Here is a 23,397-nt window from a genome sequence, read left to right on the forward strand (position 1 = left end):
AGACTTCCATATATCAAAATAATCAGGATCGAAAAAAAATTTGATTGAGCCATGTCCGTCCGTCCGTCCGTCCGTCCGTCCGTCCGTCCGTCCGTCCGTCCGTTAACACGATAACTTGAGTAAATTTTGAGGTATCTTGATGAAATTTGGTATGTAGGTTCCTGAGCACTCATCTCAGATCGCTATTTAAAATGAACGATATCGGACTATAACCACGCCCACTTTTTCGATATCGAAAATTTCGAAAAACCGAAAAAGTGCGATAACTCATTACAAAAGACAGATAAGGCGACGAAACTTGGTAGATGGGTTGACGTTATGACGCAGAATAGAAAATTAGTAAGATTTTGGACAATGGGCGTGGCACCGCCCACTTTTACAAGAAGGTAATTTAAAAGTTTTGCAAGCTGTAATTTGCCAGTCGTTGAAGATATCATGATGAAATTTGGCAGGAACGTTACTACTATTACTCTATATGTGCTAAATAAAAATTAGCAAAATTGGATGAAGAACACGCCCACTTTTTAAAAAAAAATTTTTTTAAATTCAAATTTTAACAAAAAATTTAATATCTTTACTGTATATAAGTAAATTAAGTCAAAATTCAACTCCAGTAATGATATGATGCAACAAAATACAAAAATAAAAGAAAATTTCAAAATGGGCGTGGCTCCGCCCATTTTCATTTAGTTTGTCTAGAATACTTTTATTGCCATAAGTCGAACAAAAATTTACCAATCCTTCTCAAATTTGGTAGGAGCATAGATTCTATGACGGTAACTGTTCTCTGTGAAAATGGGCGAAATCGGTGGAAGCCACGCCCAGTTTTTATACACAGTCCACCGTCTGTCCTTCCGCTCGGCCATTAACACAATAACTTGAGCAAAATCCGATATATCTTTACTAAAATTAGCCCACGTACTTACCTGAGCTCACTTTTTCTTGGTATAAAAAATGGGCGAAATCTGACCATAACCACGCCCACTTTATCGATATCGAAAATTACGAAAAATGAAAAAAATGCCATAATTCTATACCAAATACGAAAAAAGGGATGAAACATGGTAACTGGATTGGTTTATTGACGCAAAATATAACTTTGGAAACAACTTTGTAAAATGGGTGTGACACCTACCATATTAAGTAGAAGAAAATGAAAAAGTTCTACAAGGCGAAATCAACAGCCCTTGGAATCTTGGCAGGAATACTGTTAGTGGTATTGCATATATAAATAAATTAGCAGTACCCGACAGATGATTTTCTGGATCACCTGGTCCACATTTTGGTCGATATCGCGAGAACGCCTTCACATATACATCTAAGGGCCACTCTCTTTTAAAACCCTCATTAATACCTTTAATTTGATATCCATATCGTACAAAAACATACCAGAGTCACCCCTGTCCCACCCTAATGGCGATATCTCGAAAAGGCGTCCACCTATAGACCTAATGCCCCCTCCCTCTTAAAATGCTCAGTAACACCTTTCGTTTGATACCCATATCGTACAAACATTCTAGAGTCACCCCTGGCCCACCCTAATGGCGATATCTCGAAAAGGCGTCCACCTATAGACCTAGTGTCCACTCCCTCTTAAAATGCTCAGTAACACCTTTCGTTTGATACCCATATCGTACAAACATTCTAGAGTCACCCTTGGTCCAGCTTTATGGCGATATTTCGAAAAGGCGTCCACCTATAGAACTAAGGATTACTCCCTTTTAAAATACTCATTACCACCTTTCATTTGATACCCATATCGTACAAACACATTCTAGAGTCACCCTGGCCTACCCTAATGGCGATATCTCGAAAAGGCGTCCACCTATAGACCTAATGCCCACTCCCTCTTAAAATGCTCAGTAACAGCTTTCGTTTGATACCCATATCGTACAAACATTCTAGAGTCACACCTGGTCCACCCTAATGGCGATATTTCGAAAAGGCGTCCACCTATAGAACTAAGGATTACTCCCTTTTAAAATACTCATTACCACCTTTCATTTGATACCCATATCGTACAAACACATTCTAGAGTCACCCTGGCCCACCCTAATGGCGATATCTCGAAAAGGCGTCCACCTATAGACCTAATGCCCACTCCCTCTTAAAATGCTCAGTAACACCTTTCATTTGATACCCATATCGTACAAACACATTCTAGAGTCACTCTGGCCCACCCTAATGGCGATATCTCGAAAAGACGTCCACCTATAGACCTAATGTCCACTCCCTCTTAAAATGCTCAGTAACACCTTTCGTTTGATACCCATATCGTACAAACATTCTAGAGTCACCCCTGTCCCACCCTAATGGCGATATCTCGAAAAGGCGTCCACCTATAGACCTAATGCCCACTCCCTCTTAAAATGCTCAGTAACACCTTTCGTTTGATACCCATATCGTACAAACATTCTAGAGTCACACCTGGCCCACCCTAATGGCGATATCTCGAAAAGGCGTCCACCTATAGAACTAAGGATTACTCCCTTTTAAAATACTCATTACCACCTTTCATTTGATACCCATATCGTACAAACACATTCTAGAGTCACCCTGGCCCACCCTAATGGCGATATCTCGAAAAGGCGTCCACCTATAGACCTAATGCCCACTCCCTCTTAAAATGCTCAGTAACACCTTTCGTTTGATACCCATACCGTACAAACATTCTAGAGTCACCCTTGGTCCAGCTTTATGGCGATATCTCGAAAAGGCGTCCACCTATAGAACTAAGGATTATTCCCTTTTAAAATACTCATACCACCTTTCATTTGATACCCATATCGTACAAACACATTCTAGAGTCACCCTGGCCCACCCTAATGGCGATATCTCGAAAAGGCGTCCACCTATAGACCTAATGCCCACTCCCTCTTAAAATGCTCAGTAACACCTTTCGTTTGATACCCATATCGTACAAACATTCTAGAGTCACCCCTGGCCCACCCTAATGGCGATATCTCGAAAGGGCGTCCACCTATAGACCTAATGCCCACTCCCTCTTAAAATGCTCAGTAACACCTTTCGTTTGATGCACATATCGTACAAACACATTCTAGAGTCACCCCTGGCCCACCCTAATGACGATATCTCGAAAAGGCGTCCACCTATAGACCTCATGCCCACTCCCTCTTAAAATGCTCAGTAACACCTTTCGTTTGATACCCATACCGTACAAACATTCTAGAGTCACCCCTGGCCCACCCTAATGGCGATATCTCGAAAAGGCGTCCACCTATAGACCTAATGCCCACTCCCTCTTAAAATGCTCAGTAACACCTTTCATTTGATTCCCATATCGTACAAACACATTCTAGAGACACCCCTGGTCCACCTTTATGGCGATATCTCGAAACGGCGTCCACCTATGGAACTAAGGATCACTCCTTTTCAAAATACTCATTAACAGCTTTCATTTGATACCCATATCGTACAAACACATTATAGAATCACCCCTGGTCCACCTTAATGGGGACATCTCGAAAAGGCGTCCACCGATAGACCTAAGGCCCACTCCCTCTTAAAATGCTCAGTAACACCTTTCATTTGATACCCATATCGTACAAACAAATTCTAGAGTCAGCCCTGGTCTACCTTTATGGCGATATCCCTAAATGGCGTTCATCCATAGAACTATGGCCTACTCTCTCTTAAAATACTCTTTGATACCTTTCATTTGATACACATGTTATACAACCACATTCCAGGGTTACCCCAGATTGATTTTCCTTATTTTGTCTCCATAGCTCTCAACTGAGTATGTTATGTTCGGTTACACCCGAACTTAGCCTTCCTTACTTGTTTTTTTTTATTTTTAACTTCTTTGTCTAATTCTACGAGTTTCTTCACCTAATTAGTGATTAACTAATTAACGGGTTTTAATTATCTTATATAAATCGCTGCACCCTGAATGCATATGGTTTTAAAGAATTTCAAATGCATCGTGGCAGTTTTAGGGGCTACCCAATTGGAGTAAAATTTTGAAAAGCTTGTTTTTAGATCATAATTTATTATACTTCGCCCGGCCAAGCAAGCCTTTTTTAAACTGACAGCACACTATAAATATGTGTATACAGTTCAGAATTCCACGTACATACATATACATATGTACAAAGGTATACATTAGACCGCGTTGGTGCCCATACAAAAAAAAAGTTGTGAATGTCCGCCCCTAAATTTAAAGCTTGTGTTGAGAGCGTTTCGTAAGAAATTGTAACATTTTTTTTGCCTTCGCAATGCAGCCGAAATTGTTTTTTATTGTAACTTGTTTATTCCTTGTAATGTCCTTTCGAGCTATGACGTTTTCGCATAATTAGGTCACCTAATTGGGGGTTTTAACCCCATAAAGTATCCTTTTTGATTTACCAGATGTCATTGATGCTTTAGAACCATTGCTCTAAGTCAATTATAATAGCTATCATCCGGTGGCAAAATCCTGAGCCAGATAAATAATTTTGCATGTAAATGCAACAACGATTTGAGCCAGATAAATCCAGATAGAAGTCTGGTTCAATTTGTGAGCCAGATAATTTGTTAATTACTTCTTTTTAGGTTGGCAACGCGGCCTTTAATATACCTACTTTTTCAAAAATAAATGTCGCTGCTTAGCCTTTCGCCGTATGAGTTAAATGAAAAACAGCGGCGACATCGGCCTATCACATTTCACGTGTGCGAAAATTTCACATCTGCTTCTCAAGTCTCTCAATGATCCAGAGCATTCCCGTGAGAATTGAGCGTGAGCCGGAGCTGTAAAACTCACTGAAAGACGGCAAATAAGAAGTTATAGCACTTTTAATTTAATTTATAGCTACTAATCAACCTAACTCGGTTTACATTTTATTCAGTATGTGCATATAAAAACCAATTAACATATTAAGGCAGTTCAATTTTAAGCTATTGATATTGGACAGATCGTGAACACCTTTTTAACACGCTTATATTAGCTTCACTTGTGTGTATACTTGTTTGTAACTTGTTCGAAGCATACTTAGACCCATCTAGCGGCAATTATTGAAGACTCGCTGCAAAACAAGTTGTGAGTATAGTGCAAATAAATAAACTATACAAGTTTGCAAATGCAATGATGTTAGACCATATGCACAAAATCCTGAACTCTTCTGTTAATCAATTGACATACATACATATCTTGTATATATACTGATACGTATAAGGCTTATTTGCAGAATCAGTAAGGCCAATGGTTTAAGTATTGAAACTAGTAAGCGACCTTCGTATTGCGAATATCTGCAAATGCTGCGAGTGATGAAAAGTACATGGGTCAATGTTTGGCAAACCTAGAACGCCGCGAACAATTGAAAAATTTGCCCTAATTGAAAAAACTTTCAAAATTTTTCATGTTGCTTTGCCCGGGACTTGAACAGAGGACCTTCTGTGTGGTAGGCGGAGCACGCTTTCAGCACACCACGGCGTCAAGATTTATCCCAACAATTAATATGTTGAAGATCGCTTACAAGTGTCATTAAGTAATTGTTTGGTAAAAATATATCAAAAATTTGCCAATGGGTAATATGTTAATTGTTTTTTAAACACACATACCGAGTAAAATGTAATACGAGTCTGGTTGATAAGTAGCTATAAATAACATTAAAAGTGCGCTAACTTCTTAGTTTATAGCTAAGGGAAATGGTTAAAAAGCAACAATGTCATGAATTTGAAAATACTTTCGTCCGGTAAAAGGATACTTTAGTGGGGATAAAACCCAATTAGGTGATCTAATTTTGAGAAAAAGTCTTCATGGCTCCAAAAGACATTAAAAGCAAATATGCAGATTCCCAAGACCAAAATAATGAAATATCAATATAAAAATTCCGATGTAAAATATGTTTCAATAAAATAATGTTTCAATAAAATACAATTTCGGCTGTATTTCGAAGGAAACCCTCTTTAACATAAGGTTCATATTTAGGAGCGGGCTTTTATAACTTTTATTTGCGACCCGGTCTAATATACGCATGTATGTATATCGGCGACAGTTTTTTAAAACAATCTAACTTCAGTTAAGATAAAGATGTCAACTTATTACTAAAAATCCATCAGTGGTTAATTATTGTAATTTAGAATTTTTTGTAGTTGCCTTATAAAAAACTAAGATTGTTAATAAATAATTTTGGTGAACCTCTTTCATATCGTTGTTAATAATCTGAAATGTCAGCTGCATCTTAACTCGAATTAGGTTTTTTAATAGATTACCGCAGATATATACAAAAACGTTAGCCGCTCGTACAGAAAGTCCAAAATGGCTGCCCGTTTGTTTGTCTCTCCGTCATTCAGTCTGTCCATCCGCCCAATCATACCCTAGACTCTCGTGTTCACTTCTTGCCATCTTCCATCCCACTGTTCGTAGCTGATTTCTTTATGTATGTTTGGGGGCATGTTTATAATTCCTAATGTCCGTATAAAGTCTGTCCACAAGCAAGTTTTTCTTCCGCTAACCTTTCTGTTTGAACTCAATACAATTAAGCCGACGGTTTCACTGATAAATTGCTTATGGGCTTTGCAATTTTTTTAAATTATTTTCTTGCCTATGTCTACAAAAATACATATAATAATATGTAACCGTAGTGGGGGGTAGTGCACTAAATTTTGATAGCATTACACTAGCCGTGTTTTTTTTTACATATACATATATACATCTAAATTTGTGGGTAAAAAAAGCTTATCATCACTTAGATAATGTTAAGAGACCCATCTAGCGAATATTATTGAAGATTCGCGGCAGTGGTTAAATAACTCGCTACACCGTAAAAAATACGTATTTGCAACAACATTTATGATTAAAATCAGGCATGCTTAACGAACGAAACGATATCATTTCGTTACGATAATCAACGCTAATAAACGAAACGAAGTCACTTCGTTTCGTTTATTAGCGTTGATTATCGTAACGAAATGATATCGTTTCGTTCGTTAAGCATGCCTGATTAAAATGCACCCAACAATTACGCGCATTTCATGCAAAAACGAAAAGACTGTTGATTTTTTAACAAAATTAGCACTTAACTCAATAACTTTCGCATTTTAAATACTTTTCATTTGAGCTAACAGTGGAGATCGTTGCTACAAATGTGAAACTGTTGAAATAAATACTTTGCCTTTGAGGTGTCAACAACGAATACGTTTTTCGGTAAGTAATTACGTTTTTGATTCAAACTCCTAATTTGTTGGGAGAAAAGTGACCTAGTGAGAAAAATTTTAACGTAAACTCAACTGATTATTTTTCAGTTAAAATGGCTTTATTTGAACGTTTTGAATGTGAATATGCATACTCATTCAATGTAGCGAATTAAATAATATGCGCTTATTTTATAATCGGAAACTTAAAAATAATTATTACACTAATTCATTGATTTCATGTTTTGTTTCGATACATTTAATAGTTACTAAAATCTTAAAATTTTCTGTTGATTATTTAAAGCAAATGGTTTTATAGGAAATAAAAAAATGCAATGCTTTTAAAATAATAGTATTGGGCATTTCTAGCCCAATCAAATAAATTTTGTCACAGATTGGTAAAAAGTTTTAAGGATTATTACTATTATGTTATATAATTTCACGTAACAATTTATCTTATATAAAACTAGCAGACCCGTCAGACGTTCTGCCAAAAATTTGGTCTATCTGCATATATTTTAATAAGCTTTTCCCGTCTAAATCTGCCCTCCCCCCTCTTCACTTCTTCTTAATCCTTTTATTCACTCCTCCCTCCGTCTTTTTCGCTTCATCTATCTCTATTTTCGTCTCACTCTATCTCAGTCTCCTTCCCTCTTTTCTCTTCTCTCAAGTTTTTCCCATTCTTCTTCATCCCTTATTGCCAGTCCCAGAGGATGGTATGTATTTTGTTCCAGTCCCATTCCGAGTCCCAATCCCACTCCGAGTTTCAGTCCCAGTCCTAGTCCTAATCCCAATCCCAGCCCGTCTGTGGTCTACTTCCCCGAAAAAGGGATCGTAAATACCAATATAGGCAAATTTATATACCAAATTTCAGGCAAATCGAATAGGATGTATGTAAATGGGTATGTGGGTATTATTAATTCGTGTTTTTTTTCGGCTTCGCATGCATATTTATCAGTTTTGCCAGGTTGATGCGACTAAATCGAATATCACAATGAAAATTACTTTATAGCACTGAGCAACAGCTGTCATTTGATAGCCATATTACACACACATTCTAGGGGTATCCGGCTCCACTTTTTGGCCTATATCTCGAGAACATAGTCACCAATAGGTATGAAAATTACCCTGTACTAAAGCACTCATCAACAGCTTTCATTTGTATATGGTATAAACACTTTCTAGGGGTATCCGGGTCCACGTTTTGGCCTCAATCTCGAGACCCTAGTCGCCAATAGGTATGAAACTACCCTGTACTAAAGCACTTATCAACAGCTTTCATTTGTTATCCATATTCTATAAACACATTCTAGGGGTACCCGGGTCCACGTTTTGGTATATATCTCCAGACCCAGTCACCCACGGGTGCGAAAAACACCCCTATCAAAGTACTCATAAACAGCTTCCATTTGATACCCATATTGTACAAACCTATCCCATGATTACTCAGGTCCACGTTTTGATCTCAAGATAAAAAGTATCCTATGTCTGCCTCCTGGTTCTAAGCTACCCCTCCACCAATTTTCAGCCAAATCTGTTCATACGTTCTTGAGTTATAAATAGTTGCCGTCTTTCAGTGAGTTTTACAGCTCCGGCTCACGCTCACTTCTCACGGGAATGCTCTGGATCATTGAGAGACTTGAAAAGCAGATGTGAAATTTTCGCACACGTAAAATGTGATAGGCAGATGTCGCCGCTGTTTTTCATTTAACTCATACGGCGAAAGGCTAAGCAGCGACATCTATTTTTGAAAAAGTAGGTTTATTAAAGGCCGCGTTGCCAACCTAAAAAGAAGTAATTAACAAATTATCTGGCTCACAAATTGAACCAGACTTCTATTTGGATTTATCTGGCTCAAATCGTTGTTGTGGCATATACATGCAAAATTATTTATCTGGCTCAGGATTTTGTTGTTGCATTTACATGCAAAATTATTTATCTGGCTCAGGATTTTGCCACCGGATGACGGCAAGTGTAACTAACACCACTTTCTTTTATATATATACATCACATTGCATTGACAACATTAACGCTATGCGAGCTATCATAGACCAATGCATTGAGTACAACAGCACGTTGCATGCAACTTTCGTAGACTATGAGAAGGCTTTTGATTCTATTATAAGGAACTGCATCTGGCTTTCCTTGCAGAGAATTGGAGTTCCTCAAAAAATTAACATTATAAGGAAAGGCTATGAAAATTCAAAATGCAGAGTGTTACATAATGGGAAACTAAGCAATGCATTTGAATCGACTACAGGTGTCAAGCAGGGGTGTATATTATCACCACTGTTGTTTATTGTGGTCTTGGACTGGGTGCTCGAAATATTCGACTCGCAAAATTGGGGCATAAACTGGAGACTTAACTCCAGTCTTGAGGATTTGGATTACGCAGATGCCATTGTCCTGCTATCACACATACACCAGCACATGCAGGCAAAACTCGACCACCTGCATCACCAGTCGTCAAAGTTTGGGTTAAAAATAAATATAAGAAAAACCGAATCTATGCGCATCCAAGGTAAAAACTCAGCAAATTTCACAATTGATGGCCAAAACGTTGCAGATACCGAAAGCTTTACATTCTTGGGAAGTATTCTCGCCGTAGATGGTAGTGCAAAAAGAGATATAAACGCTCGAATCCAAAAAGCCCGGGGAGCTTTTGCCAGACTTAAAAATAAATAATAAAATAAAAATATTTAACGCATGTGTGAAGTCTGTTTTGTTGTACGGCTCGGAAACTTGACTCGTAACTGCTGAAACTAAAGCTAAGCTACAGTCCTTCATTAACCGCTGCTTGAGAAATATAATGCAGATATGGTGGCCTAGAACGATATCGAAGGAGGAGTTATAGAGGCTGAACAACCAAACTAGTGTACATATTGAAATACGGAAGCGTAAATATGGCAAATCGTTTAACGAATTAAGGCAAATAGCACGAAATAGAGATAATTGGAAAACTTTTGTTGAATCCTTATACTATGTTCAAACAGAAAAATAAATTGAGGAAATTTCGATTTGAATTGAGTGCTGTTCATACAACTCGATTTAGCTTACACAATAGTAATTTGATAGCTGGTTGGCTCATCTCTACAGCAAGAAGATACCTTTGTTCAGACTGTCAAAATGTGCGTGTTGGTATTAGGCGAATGAAATGGAATGAAAACATAAAACTTTGAAATTTTTGTGTGTTGTAAGAAAATGTGTTCAATGTTTTGGTTTCATTTTGAGTTTGCCATCTTCTTTTGACAATCCCTACTCCAGTGAAATGAAAGACATAAAATCAGCTGATGAGATGAGCCAACCATATAGTTCAGCCATGCGCAACTGACGTTGAAATCTACTCAATAAACACACTTTACAAGGTTGTATTTGCAGTTTGAAACAATTTATTACGCAATTTTTTTTCAATTGGCAATTTATTATTGCAATTTATTATATGATAAATTGCGTAATAAATTGCCCAAATAGTATAAATTGCCAATTTGGTGTGTGTTTGAACCTATTATTAAGCTCCTAATGGAGTATGGAATAATAATATACATCACATTAGAAACTTCAAAAATAACAGTATTTCTCCACTATTTAATGGATGTTATTATACAATCTACAAACTTCAATCACTCTATCTATTAAAAAAGAGCGCATGAAAATCCGTTTCGCAGTTTTAAAGGTTTAAGCATTCAAAGGGACATCGGACAGAAAAAGCGACTTTGTTTTATATAGCGACTATTTTATACTAAAACTTTTGTTTAAGAATTTTAAGGAGGTCAATCCCTAACACCACCAAGAAAATGTGGAATTAGGAAAAAGGGGGCGTGGCTCCTCCCATACAAATGGAATATATCATACATATCTCTGGATGTAGTAATGGTATGATAATGAAAGTTGGTAAGGAGCTATATGACGTTAAGTTCTAACACCTCCAGTAAAATGTGGAATTGGGAATAAAGGGGCGTGGCACCTTCCCTACAAATGGGACTATGGCTGCCGTACAAACTTAGGTTGTTTTAGCACCTAAAGTTTGACTGCATTGTTGAGTTTGACTGTTATTCCTTTTGGACGTTTAGTAATATGCCGCCGTTAAAAATATTTGTTAGCTTCAGTCTATCTATGTACATCTTCTATAACAATTAAATTATGTGTGTGTGTTCCCTATGAAAACGTGTTTCCCATACTTCAACCATCACTAAATTTTGGCTGTAGGTTCCTTCGATCAAAACGAAAGTTTTTCATATTTTGTAATATTGTGGTTTAGGTTCGAACGAAGAAAATAATTCATCCAAGTTCGTTTCAGCAAAATTCAATACGATTTATTATAACAAAAATGGATGTACATTACTGAGTAGATATTTGTTAAATTAATTTATGTATTCATTGTAGAATTAAACGTTCTGGCGATTTAGTATACGTATGTTAAACGTTTATGAATAATGTGTGTGCGTGTGCATGCAATACACTGTCCAAAGCAATATCGGACGAGAGCGTTACATGTATACACACAAAACTTCGATATTGTTTCAAGTTAAGCACTGTCCGAAGCAATATTGGACGAGAACCTTTGTCTTCGCAAGCTCGAAGCCAATTGACATTGTGTACAGTACCAGTGTGTCAACTAAGCGATAAATGTCAAAATTACAAACAGCTTCGCTCACCTGATGCAAATCTCAGGTCTAGTTGCATTTTTGGTACCTAAGAGTCTTTTAAGCTGAGCATTTGATAGTTTACTAAAACTTAGTAGTTTTAACAGATGAAATAGTTGCATATATTTCCGCGGAAATATAAATAATAGAAGATTTGTAGCCTCCAACAATGCGGAAAGATACCAAAAGCAAAATTTATTTAAATTAGAGTCAAAAAGATCTAGAGAAACTTAACAAAATATAAAGCGTGAAAATTTTCACTTTTATGGCTGTTTACACAAATGTATAAAGCAAAATTATATAAACGCTTTGGTCGCTTCAAAGCAAAGATAACGCAAGCGACATCTATTTTTGAAAAAGTAGGTATATTAAAGGCCGCGTTGCCAACCTAAAAAGAAGTAATTAACAAATTATCTGGCTCACAAATTGAACCAGACTTCTATCTGGATTTATCTGGCTCAAATCGTTGTTGTTGCATTTACATGCAAAATTATTTATCTGGCTCAGGATTTTGCCACCGGATGATAGCTATTAACTCTGAACAATTTTCGCCATGAAAAAAATTAAAATGCTGTGGAACAGGAGCAACACTCTTGTGACTACATAAACCCTGTTTCAATCTTTTACGTCCCTGCACAGAACCCTAAATGACCGTTTTCAACCGAAACAACAATGGCAACCCAGATTTTCCCGTTATGCTCACTTAAGCGAGTGCTTGTCAGAAAGAAGTCAACACACTTGTACTTGTACACTATGCCAATTGAATTTAAAAATGATCGGCAAAATAAATTTAGGCAAAATTTAGAGAAAATATTAAAGTAGTGTTGCAGCTTAACATAAAATGTACATTTACAGACATGTTTTAAGTAGTAGTAAATTACATTGCAGGTATGTTACATATTGCTTAGATAGAATAATTGCAGGTATTTTACATTACTTAGATAGAATACATATTATTGAATTACGAAAGGTAGCCTTGTTACAGTCTCCCCCTAGGATGCTGAAATCGTCTCGATGATGCATCCTACTGATTGGTCTTTCGTGGACGTCCTCTTCTACGAATTTTGTTAACTGAGTTATCGTCAATATTAGTATTACTTCTATATGGAGTCAGAGATGAGGCATGATAGGTGCCTAATGGTTATTCTATGTTATCTTCATGTGCGATTACGTATGTTGTATTACCCTTCTTTTCGATGATTGTGTAAGGCCCATCACGCTTAGGTACGAATTTTGACGTGACGCCTTTTGCAGCGTTACTTAATATGTGCGTTGTAACCAAAACCTTCGAACCAACCTCTAACCCTTCTTAATTTCGTCTTTGTGAATTGGATAAAATTTTGTTTGTGTTCTGTTGTTTTTCTTCTCACTCTTTTGCAGATACAAATACGTCAGCAAGAGTGGTAAGATATGGCGTTATTTCGGCTACGAAGTTTTCAGACTGAATGACTGCTCTCAAATCGTTTTGCACGTCATCAATTGTTCTCAGCTCGCGACCAAATGTAAGGTAGGCGGCAGTGTAGTTAGTGCTTTGGCAGCGAGTGGTGTTCATGGCAAAGCGTATAGCTGGCAACTTCTCTGCCCAACTGCGATGCTGATTTCCAACCAATATTGCCAATTGCGTCTTTAAATCTCGGCTTTTCCGCTCCACCGAATTAGCTTGTGGGTGGTAAACCGGCGTATGAACTTGTTCAATGTTGAAACAATAAACAACCTTTTGCATCACTGCAGATACGAATTGGACTCCGTTATCGCTGATGACTTTCCTCGGTATCCCATAGCGCAGGAATACTTCGTCGATTAATACTTTTGCACAGTTTTCTGCGGTAGCGTTGGCCAAGGCAAAGAACTCGACCCAACGACTGGCGACGTCTTCTACGATTAAGATCCATTGTAACCCATCTGTGTCCTGCGGAAGTGTTCCAAACAAATCAATGGCAATCGTCTCAAACCGCTGCTTGCTTGATGCAGTCTGATACAACCCCACTGGCTTTAAGTTAGTCGCTTTATAGCGTTGACAGTCTATGCAGTTCTTGACATGATTCTCGATGTCTTTTCGGATACCAGGCCAATAATAGCGCGAAGTAATCTTAGCTGTTCGATCAATTCCATAGTGACCAGCTGTGTCTTTGTTATGATGCTGATTGAGTTCGTTTTTTGGTATAACCAGCTGCGCATCCTCATTGTCTTCGTCATGATAACAATAGAGTACACCATCGTTCATAGTATACCCTCTCTTAGCCCAATATACGGCATCGTCACGCTTTCCTTCGAAGCTTTCAACAATAGTCTTCAACTCGGGATCGCTAATTTGGCCTTCGCGGATCTCTTTTGCTGCTCTTCGCGGAAGTTCAACATCAAATGTGCATATATGGCAAGCTTCCTTGTTTTCATGTTCTTCTTCACATGGTGGCCTTGATAACATGTCTGGCACTACATTGGTTCTCCCTGGTTTACAGTCTATGCTAATGTTGTATTGTTGTAGAATTAGTGCCCAGCGGGCCAGGCATCCAGTCGGGGATTTGAGTGTCATCAACCACTTCAATGGTTGGTGGTCCGTGATAAGTATCACCTCGGATCCTTCGATATATCCGCGATATTTCTGAAGTTTCCACACAATGGCTAATGCTTCTCGTTCTATTGTGGAGTAGTTTTGCTCTGCTTTTGACAATAATCTACTTGCGTATTCGATAGGGTGTTCATCCGGACCCTCCCCCTGGATTAAAACTGCCCCTAATGCGTATCCACTAGCATCGGTTTTTAATATAAATGTTAAACTTCCATCGACCTGTTTCAAAATAGGTGGCGACGTCAATAAACGTTTTAGCTCATCGAAGGCTATTTGTTGTTGCTCCTTCCAAGACCAAGTAGCGCTCTTCTTTGCCAGTTCTTTGCAATATCTGCAAACTTTGGTACGAAACGCCTGTACCAAGAACAGGTTTGGAGGAATGACAACAGTTCTTTGACGTTTTTCGGAGGCTTCCGTGCTACAATTGACGATACCTTCTGTGGATCGACCATAATGCCATTTGGAGTCAATATATGCCCCAAACACTTCACTTCGTTACATGCAAAACTACACTTGTCTATGTTTGCTTTCAAATTAAATTCCCGTAAACGGCCAAACAACTGATTCAGCTCTTGCATGTGTTCTTCGAAACTTGATGAACATAAAATTATGTCATCTAAATATGCGAATAGAACCAAACTACTTAACGATACTTTAAGGCGATATATCAAACGTTGGAATGTGGCTGGTGCATTTCGTAGGCCAAAAGGCATTCGTGTAAATTTGTACATGCCGAACGGCTTTACGAAGGCAGTTTTGTCCTGGTCCTGCTTTTCAACACCAATTTGCCAGTATCCGGACTGTAAATCTAAAGCTGACATGAACTTTGGCGCTTTAGCTGCGTGTAGTAAATCATCAATGCGAGGCAATTGGTACCGATCTGCTTTGGTGATAACATTCAATTCCCGATAGTCGATACAGATGCGGATTCCACCTGTCTTTCGCAACTATTACTACTGGTGCTGCCCACGGTGACTCACACACTACAATAACTCCGATTTCCAGCATTTTATCGACCTCATGTTTCAATTCTTCTTTACGTTTTTCCGATATGCGGTATGGTGGTAAGGCAACTGGAAGATGTTTGCCTGTATCTATTCGGTGTATGGCCATCGGTGTCGCCGAAGTTGGCTCCTCGAATGTTTTTATGAAGTAACATGTTTAATTCCAATTTCTGCTCTGTCGTTAGACTACAGCTTTTATTGTGGTTTTCATTGACTTGGACCATATACAAAGGAAAGAATTCTTCGACGATTTGCTTTTCGTAGCCTTCCAACGGTTTCTTAATTTTTATCGGTGGTGCAAACAACCTAGAAATATTTTCGGGAGTGATCTCTCCAACCACCCAACGTGGTGAGTAATCGTTATCGTTTGCACGCATTCCTTTTGCGCGCGGCCCATAGTTTCTCTCTGGACAAGTTTCTGGAGGTTCAGCATTACTTGTTCTTGCTTTGGACTCATTGGCCCGTTTTAAAAAGTTTGAATATTCTCTCAAAACTTTGGAAGGAGACAGCTGATTTTCTTTCACGTGTTTACCAACGACATCTATGGCGAATATTTGGTGGTTGTTGTTAGGCTTAGCGAAGTCATATTTTACTTTAGGTTCATCCTCGAAGTACCACAAGCGTTGTCCCATATTTAAGACAATACCCGCTTGCTCCATAAAATCTGATCCGATAAGCGTCCAATTACCTGTAGCATTTGGTAAGGATATCAAACGGATTTTCCGCACACGATTACCTATATTTATATCGCAAATCGTGGATGGTACCCTTTGAGTAGTGGTGGTACCATCTGCCAAAGAAACGTCTGCTAGAACTTCCTGGAATACGCACCCTTTACTGCTTAAAATATTTTTCGAGTTTGAACTTGCAACACTTGTTTTTGCTCCTGTATCGAACAGAGCTTCACCTCCCAACTGAAATATTTTATAACAAACTGCCGGAATGGACCTACCAACGGGAGTGGTGGTCACGCAATTTAGTGACAATGGTTGAAGGCTTTCCTTACTACGGCCGGAGCATTTCGGGCAATTAGCGCGGTATACGCCTGGTGCGCCACGGTCATAGCATGAAAAAGCTGCTGTGCGTTTTGACGATCCTGCACTGCCATTTGCGTTATTATTTTGTTGTTGTGGTTTTTGGGCCGTCCGCGACTGTTGCTCCTTTTGTTTTTTGAGACAAACATCTACAGTATGGCCACACAATCTACAAAACGAGCATCTTTTTGCCCTGCTACAAATTCATATTTGTCGGACGTTGCATTCGTAAGCTGTTTTAGTTCAGCCAAGAACATTTCAGCATCTCGGCAACGGGATATTAATTCATCAAACATTGAAAATTTGTCACGGCTCACACGCTCTCTAATCTTCATAGACAAGAGGCCGTATACCATATTTATCTGTACTGCTTCGCTGAGGGTATCCGTCAATTGCGAAAACAGCAACCGTTTCTTACAAATAAAACTATCCGTCGGTTCACCAATCGGGTAGTGGAGGCGAAAACTTTTTGCGTATAAGCACACGGTATCTTTCACGCCAATCCACCATGTCGCTGCGTAATCCTCCAACAACAGTGGCATTCCACGCAAGGCATCCACATCAGACATTTTATCGATATCCTTATACACGGTGATAGCTGATACGAATTCTTCAACTGCCGACGGATCTCGCTGTCCACGGAAACGTGCTGTACATTTTGTGAAAGAGCCGCATTTATTGCCACCTGCGATTGCTTCTAAAATTTGTGCAAATTGTGCCTCAGAAAATGTAGGCATTTTGTGTCTGTCTCGTCTTCTGAATTGCTAGTCTCAAAGTTGGGCGCCAATGTAATATTGTGGTTTGGGTTCGAACCATGGCGCAACGATACAAGGTGGCAGCACGGAACAGCTGGTTATAAACTTTTTTTATTTGTTTTGATACATCAACTTCCGGCGCAGTACGATTTTGACATTTGTCCATCGAATTTACAAAAACAAAGTACATGGAATTTTTATTTATGTTTGTAGGTATGTCACCATGCTGCCACCTTGTATCATTCCGCTATGGTTCGTTCGAACGAAGAAAATAATTCATCCAGGTTCGTTTCAGCAAAATTCAATACGATTTATTATAACAAAAATGGATGTACATTACTGAGTAGATATTTGTTGTATAATAAATTAATTTATGGATTCATTGTAGAATTAAACGTTCTGACGATTTAGTATACGTATGTTAAACGTTTATGAATAATGTGTCTGCGTGTGCATGCAATACACTGTCCAAAGCAATATCGGACGAGAGCGTTACATGTATACACACAAACTTCGATTTTGCTTCAAGTTAAGCACTGTCCGAAGCAATATTGGACGAGAACCTTCCTCTTCGCAAGCTCGAAGCCAATTGAATTTAAAAATGATCGGCAAAATGAATTTAGGCAAAATTTAGAGAAAATGTTAAAGTAGTGTTGCAGCTGATTTAAGTAGTAGTAAATTACATTGCAGTTATCTTACATATTGCTTAGATAGAATAATTGCAGGTATGTTACATTACTTAGATAGAATACATATTATTGAATTACGAAAGGCAGCCTTGTTACAATTTCATATTTCAGAATTAAGAATTTTAAATTTAAATGTTTTTGGCTATGCGAACGAACTATCTTAGCTCCCATAAATGTCATGTTAACAATATCAATGATCGCATTCAAAACCAATTTCCTGGTGAAGTGACGAAACATAAATCGATCGACACAGTTACAGATGAAGATACAATTTTTAATAATCCAACTGAATTTCTAGAACCAAAAGGAATGCCTGCGCATATATTTACTTTGAAAATTGGCTCACCAATTATGCTTCTTCGGAATTTAGACCCACCAAAATTGTGCAATGGAACCAGACTTTGCGTTAAGAAATTAATGCCGAATGTAATCGAAGCAACAATCATTAGCGGTAAAAACAAAGGTGAAGATGTGCTCATACCACAGATCCCAAAGATTCCTACAGATTTGCCATTCAATTTTAAGCTCTTGCAATTTCCTGAACGCCTTGCTTTTGCAATTACAATCAACAAAGCACAAGGACAATCGCTTACTGTTGCAGTATTAAATATAGAGACTCCATGATTTTCCCATGGCCAGCAGCTATATGTTGCTTGCTCTAGAGTTGGCACCGAACGAAAAAACCAAAAATATTGTGTACCCACATGCATTACAATAAGATACAATAATAAAATGTTTTAAACGAAAATTTCACCAAATATGCGTACAAAATTCAATTCAATTTACAGAACAATAAACTAAATTATCAACAAACAAAACAGAAAAAATAACGCAGCATTCATTCGATCTCGGGCGTTACAACGTACGCCGGGTAAAGCTAGTAATCAATAAAAATCAAAAATAATCAAAAAATCATGATTTTTATTTTTTTCTAATTGTAATCAATTAGTAAATGCTTTTTTTCGGAAAACAATTGAAATAATAGTTGGCCATTAGAATTACCAGCGACGCCATTTTGTAAATTTTTGTTCTAGCTGCTCAAGGCAGCTTAAGAAAATGTTCACCAACAAAAACTACGGTAGTAGTGCAGTTTATGGTAACGAAATTTGGGCCAAAGTTTTCTAGTGAGGTACCAAAAGACGCGTTTTCACGTCTAGATTAAGAATTCGAAAGTGGAAGTTTCGCGAAAACCCGGTTATTCGGGTACATATTGTTTCCGTACATTTGCATTCTTCTAAGCGTACAAATCACTTCCTTCTTGATATTCGGTATACTTATATAACCTAGTTTACACGAATTAACAAAAAAATGGTGTTAGATAAATTTACATGTTAGCTCTAAATTAATTTTGAAAAGAAAAATGCCTGTCGCTTGGTCCGTTCTGGCAGTAAAACGCATGAACACACATAAAGGTGAATAGTGTTGCCAGCTCAGCAACAATAGAAATTACTTTTTTTTCTCAACATAAATTCAAATAAACATACATGTTTATTGTTTTTGTAGTTCACTGAATAATTTGCAATTTAATATATTAAAAAAGAGAAAGTAACTAGCAAATATTTGGAACCAAAATCGCTTGATTTTTATTTTTATTTATGAGCAGCCTTTTCTTGTCGTATTTTCTCCTTTCTTCCCTTCTCTTCACTTTTCTTCTCTTCTTATCTCTTCTCTTCCTCCTTCTAAATCTCGATTTTTTATTCCAAATTTTCGCCTTCGACGCTTTTATTCGAAAAATAAGAAATGTCTATTTTTGCTGGATGGCAACACTATTCACCTTCATGTGTTTTACTGCAACAACAGATCTAGCGACAGGCTTTTTTTGCATTATTATTATTATTTTTTTTTTTTGATCTTTTATTAAAGAGTATATATTTCCTCATGTTCCAATGGTTCATGTACCATTGGAACACGAGGTTCGTTAAGAGGCATCACTCGATACTTTTGTTATTGCCAAAGCAACCCTGTCATGTCGAATGTGATTCTTAAGGAAGTTTTGTTTAATTTTCTTTTACTGCATCCTATATAATTATGCGGTGAAGTGACTGCATAATTACGATTTTTGGAAAGAGAATTAATTAATTTAATACAATCAATAAAATAAACACAAATACCCCACGAAAATGTATAGCAGGCGTTTTTATAAATACATCTGACAAAAAAAAAACCAACGACTACCTTGAGTAAACATCGAGTAATTTGTCAAAGTATGCGTTCTGACGGCTCTTATTAATATATACTCTTTGCTTTTATGAGTAAATTATTGAAATTTAACATTTTTTCATTAATTCGTTTAAATTAGATGATACGAAGATTGCTATTTATATTTTGAGCCTTGGCAACCAATGATGACATGATACGAAACATTCATTCTCTCTCAATTCGTTTCCAGGAATGGGTCTTAAAGTTCATTCAATTGTAAACATTGGTTCATTCGATTGTAAACAAACTTCATTCGTTTCCAAGAATGGGTCTTGAAGATCAGAGTTGCGTAAACCGCGCAAAAAAAATTCCAAGAAAATCGGTGCGTATTCATTATTTTTCATTTCAAGTGTATTCAACTCCATAAGCGGATCAAAAATTTGTAAAAAAGGTACAATAAATAACAAAATTAAATGAGCTGTTATATTAACGCACGAAAAGAGATAAGTACATTTTATCTTAGCTATCAAAAAATTAAATTTCACGTGTTGTCACGGAAAAATTTTTAACGGGTAAAATAAGCTTTTTTTTGTATTTGTGATCCTGAAAAAATTGGAGTTTTTTTATATCCCATTTGACAATCTTGAGTAAGTTTTCGGTGAAAATCATAAATTAAACCTTTACCATGTAAAATACCCCAAAGTTATTCCGAAATGCCCAAATTTGATTTTGAGGATGATGGCATCTATGGTCAATGTTATAAAAAATGCACATTTTCACGCGCTCTCAGAGAGCGAGAAGTTTCATATCATGTCATCATTGTTGGCAACACTAATTGTTTGCCGGCGCTATCTGGCGTTTTCAATTGAAAGTTTGACGTTTTTAAGCATAACCTTCTTCAGAAAATTTTGACATTTGAGCACAACTTGTGTTGTTTACAGTAACTTAAAAATAGTATCTCGGCGAAAAAATGAAATTTAACTCGTGAAAATTTTCGTGCGATGATTTTTTACGACTTTCGACGTGGATTATCAAGACGGGAGTGTTTTGAACAACTTACTTCCACTTTTGGTGCTGAAGCCCCATCCTTTGCCACTGTGACACGCTGGTCTAACGAATTCCATCGTGGCCGCCGTTCGCTCAGGGACGAAAGTCGACAATGTCTCCAAAATATTTTTGTTGTGCAACAAAATATTGACGCTGTGCACGAACTTATATTGCAAGATCATCATACGACTTATCGTGAGATTGAGGCATCCCTGGGCATTAGTATAACGAGCATCAATAAGATGTTGCATGAACATTTAGGTGTGAAAAAAATTTGTTCGTGTTGGATCCCGCATAATTTAACAAAAGCTCAAAAAGATGCTCGTGTCAATTGGTGCAAAGAAATCCTCAAAGAATACAATCGCGGTACATCAAAAGCTGTATATAACATCTACACAGGTGGCGAATCTTGGATATATGCGTATGAGCCCGAAACAAAACAGCAATCCACTGTATGGGTCTTCCAAGATGAGCCAAATCTGTACATGTGGCTACCGTGCCATTAGAGCAACGAAGAACGGTGAATTCCGAATGGTACACAACCATTTGTTTGCCAGTAGTGCTTGGTGAAATACGGAAGAAGAAGCGGCAACGAAGGATCATTCTTCATCATGACAATGCCAGCTCTCACACATCAGCTGAAAGAACCGTCTATTTGACTGGTCAAAACGTCGAATTAATGAGTCACCCTCCATACAGCCCTGATTTGGCGCCAAATGACTTCTTTTTATTTCCGCAAATCAAGAATAAATTGCGTGGCCAACGTTTTTCGGCGCCTGAAAAGCCGTTGATGCATTCTAAAACCATGTTTTGGAGATACCTCAATCGGAGTGGAAAAAGTGCTATGAAAATTCGTTTGAACGCATGCAAAAGTGTATTGATTATCATGGAGAATACTTCGAAAAACAATAAAGCCATTTTCGATAATAAATTAATGTCTTTTCATTATTAGGCTCAAAATATAAATAGCAACCCTCGTATTAATAAACTAAATATCACAAGGGGAGTGATTTGTGCGCTTAAAAGAATCTAAATGTTCGGAAACAAAATCTTCCTGAAGAAACGGTTCGCGGTTAAATTTTAAACGGTTAAAAAAAGTTAACTTCCACTTTCGGAATCTTAATGTAGGCGTAAAAACTTCACTCGAAAATAAGGCGCAAATTTCCGTTGGTACCATAAACTGAATAGTTACCAAAACTACAAACGAGCAAAAAACTCAAATTTAATCTCAAATAAAAGTAATTAAATTGTAATAAAAACCAACCTCAGAACTAAGACCTAGTTTACATATATAACGAGACTATCTTCACTTTCATACTTAAATATAAATAAATAAATACAAGGCGCGATAACCTCCGAAGATATTTTAGGCCGAGCTTCTCTTCCAATTTGCGTAGTGCTCTTTTTCATTTTTTTCTACAAATTATCTTGACGGGACCTACAAGTTTTACGCCGGCGCCGAACGGCATCTGCAAGGTAGATCAGTTTTCACTGAGAAGCTTTCCATGGCAGAAATATAACTACTCGGAGTGTTTGCCAAATCATTGCCGCATGGAAAACCATTAATGTTGCTTTTCCCGGGGATGGAATCCAGGAACTTCAGTGTGGTAGGCGTTAATCTTTAATTAAATAACTAGATTCCCCATATACAATTGTCTCTTTGATAATTGGTAACTTTGAAGGTTTTATAGTGTTATCGATGTTGATGGTCCTTTGCCGGATATAGATCCCGTACGTTCCGGTAACAAGCACCATTAAGGTACTAGCCCTACTCGATAACGATTAATATGACCACATTGAAACCTCTAAATATGTTTATGATACATGCATATTTGTAACAGGATTCGTTTCGCGTTGGTGAGGTTGACAATTGGGATGTGTAAGGTATCAATCTCCTTGAGTCCCCTAGGGGGATATGAACTGGTCATGCAGCGGCACATGTGTTTTACGAATTGTTAACCGGTGTGTTTATTAACTTAAAAATATTTTATAAATTAAAAATTTTAGACAACTAAAAGAATAATAAGTACAAGGTGCGTTATTCCGCCGAGGAGATTTAGGCAAAACTTGTCTTTCAATTTGCGACTTTTAATTTTTCCTCCAAATTGGCGGAACGGGACCTATGTTTATGTTTTATGCCCACTCCAAACGGAATATGCAAACAGATGAATTTTTGCTGAGATTTTCATGTCTTTAATATAATCTGAGTGTTTGCCAAATTACTGCCGATACTTCTTTCTAAAAATTTTGATATTGCTTTTCCCGGGCCTTGAATACAGGACCACCATACCGATCTGTACCTTTACTCGGCATCTACGTAATATTTTCTGATCACAAATTCCGTATTCTAATTTTTTAAAAGGACAAAACGTTTTAAATTTGA

This window comes from Eurosta solidaginis, chromosome 5 (assembly GCF_040869045.1).
Source record: "Eurosta solidaginis isolate ZX-2024a chromosome 5, ASM4086904v1, whole genome shotgun sequence".
Lineage (NCBI taxonomy): Eukaryota > Metazoa > Arthropoda > Insecta > Diptera > Tephritidae > Eurosta > Eurosta solidaginis.